This window comes from Hibiscus syriacus, unplaced genomic scaffold (assembly GCF_006381635.1).
Source record: "Hibiscus syriacus cultivar Baekdansim isolate YM2019G1 unplaced genomic scaffold, ASM638163v2 tig00110893_pilon, whole genome shotgun sequence".
NCBI classification, from domain to species: Eukaryota; Viridiplantae; Streptophyta; class Magnoliopsida; order Malvales; family Malvaceae; genus Hibiscus; species Hibiscus syriacus.
In genome coordinates, this window is record NW_024062901.1 from 6,054,203 (window position 1) to 6,056,989 (window position 2,787).

The 2,787-nt window shown below is 35.5% G+C and overlaps 1 long non-coding RNA gene across 1 annotated transcript; it reads left to right on the forward strand.

Moving 5' to 3' along the window:
- LOC120145064 lies at nucleotides 1-2,787 on the forward strand. The gene is made up of 4 exons (XR_005518100.1): nucleotides 1-312; nucleotides 571-630; nucleotides 1,637-1,689; nucleotides 2,181-2,787. It is a non-coding gene; the product is annotated as an uncharacterized LOC120145064 (long non-coding RNA).

Genomic DNA, 2,787 nt, shown 5'->3' on the forward strand with positions numbered 1-2,787 from the left:
GTTTTAAGGATAAGCATATTCCTCCTGTATACCCAGAGCCATGGCTGGGATTGCCACCGGCTTCCCTTTCAAGACCATCCCGACTAGACCCACCAAGATCATCATACCTCGATCACTCCTCTCTTCCCTCCAATCCAAGCACTTTGGCCCTCATTTCCGCTTCCCAAACACTTTCTCCTCCTCGTCTCTCCACTGGTCTGCTCCGCCTGCTATATCCGCCCGTTAGGGTGGTGGTGATTTTCGTTCCTCCGCCGCTCCCGGTCGTTCCAAGAGGAATGATGAAGACCAGGCTCTTGATTTATCTTCCATCAGGTTTTCGTTTGTGTTGTTTGATTCAATTGCAGCTTTGCGGCAGCTTTGTTTCTTTCATTTTTTTTTAATTTGAAGGGTGTGTTTTTATTTCTGTGTTGCTTTGGTTTTAAGTCTGATTCTGTCAGGCTTATTGATGAGGAGCAAAATATGATTAGGCATTTTCCTTGTATCTCTCATTTTTTTGTGTTTACTGATAAGATGGCATTTTATGCATTACATTGATTTCTTCTTATCAATTGTGTTTTTGTTAATGTTTAGGTTGGGGTAGTGTCTAAAAGCCAGGCCATTGAAATGGCTGAAGATGCAGGACTCGATTTGGTATGCTTTTATCCTCACTATGTTAGTAACTAGAACTTATTAGTTTGTACAAACTCACTATGTTAATAACTAGGACTTATTAGTTTGTACAAACTGGAGCAGTTTTTTTTTTTTTTTTTTGCTTGAATGGATCACTTTGTTTTGTGAATATATTGTTTGTATTGGTAGCACAATATTCCCACAAGAGTTTGTGAATATATTGTACAAACAGTTGATTTTTTTTAGTTTTGTAACAATTTCAAAAACTTATTTTCTTCATACAAACACCATTTTTCCTATTACTTTTGGATGGAAAAAAGCAATTCGTAAAGGTTATAATTCAATCGAGCCTTCTACACTTCCATGCTGTACAATTGGTTTTATTACATATGAATGTTATGTGATAGTACAAAGAGAGTGTATTTAAATCCACAAACTTTTGCTTACTGGGGATGGGAAGCTTTATGATTATCTTTCATGCTTTAGGTATCAGCGTTATTGTAGTTTTTCTCCCTTTGTGGCTACATGAAGGTTAATCAAAGTGCTTGTTTAATACCTCATGTCTGTTTGCTAGAAGACATTTGTTGCATGCTAGAGTATGTATATGATGAGCTACTTGCCTGAGAAGGTATCGATGTCATCATAGTTTGGGCATTTTCAGTCTTTTGAGAAGATTTGATGCCAAATGGCAAGTAGAGAGAGAATAATATGAAATGATCAACTAGATGTTCAACCTAGTGATTGATGCTATACTGGTTTGATAAGGGTACTGTGAACCTACAATCTGCTTTGCTCTAAGCAGATACAATAAAAATTAAGTTTTGTAGGGACATTCAATTTGGTATTTCATTATACCATCATCTGTTCGTTGTCTATGTGGTTTTTTCTTCTTGAATTTACTTTAGTAGCCTATGCTAAGTTCATCAGAACTTATATTTTTTCTCTTCTAGAAAACAAAGTTTCTTTGAAATTCTTGTGTGTGTGTGTGGTGTTGATACTGAAATTTGTTTTAATACCACTTTTGCAGGTGATATTATCCCCTGATGCAGATCCTCCTGTTGTCAGAATAATGGATTATAAGTATGATACGATTTATGATAACTTGAGAGAAATAGTATTAGTATATTATCATTCATTCATTTATGGAATTTGTGTCCTACTCGTTTAGAGGAAATAGTTGTGGAATAAAAGTGACTGCTATACTGTGATCTTCTTTTTGAAAGTCTAGATGGGGAAGAGATATTTAAAGCTTCGAGCATCCCTTTTAGATGAGACAAAAGTAACTATTTACCCTCTCGATATGATGTAGATAAAGGGTGGGGGAAATCAGTTGAGTCTACCAGGCCTCTTCATCTACCCTACTGAAGAAACTGAATTCCCATATTAATTTCTATGAAAATTCATATCTTAATGATGTTATTTATCTACAAGTCACGCCCACATTATTGATGGCAGCACTATTGGACCGAGATTAAAAAATATTAAATTAATATTCGTAGTTTTACATATCTTTTTTCTTTTGAAATTTCATTTTGAAGTGTCTAACATACTTGTTCTTACCTTTTCCTCAGTAAGTATAGATATGAACAACAAAAGAAGAAGAAAGTACAGCAGAAGAAAAGTGCGTGTTAATGTCCTCTCTGTTAGAGTTTTCAATGGGGAATGCTAAAGTCATACAACATCTGGCTGGTGGCAAAGTATCTCTGTTCTAATTTGATCCTGTTGACACAGTCAGATTGACTATGGATTTAGCACTTCCCTGTGCATTTCTAGTTGATTCATGACTAAACTTTCCTTTTTGCGGATTGATGCCGAGTAAACTATTATTTCATCTGTCAGCCAATCGCATGGATCTTAAGGAGTTGAAAATGGGGTGAGTATTTGCATTATACTTCTATGTCCTCTTTGTTAGACTCAACTATTAAACTTTCCTTTCTTTGGATTGATGCTGACAAAACGTTCCTCCGGGAAACGAAACTACTCTGGGGACAAAACTGAACATGTTTTGGAACTCTAAAACATAGTTCTTTGTCTTTAATCTCACAACTTTTTGGCTTTTATTATTGATGCAGGAGCTTTATTGTACCAAGTTTCTCTATGTTTTAAATGTAGGGCTAACTGCTAAGATTAAAATTATCTTTGTAACCCTACCATAAATAAGCCGTAAAAAATACTATA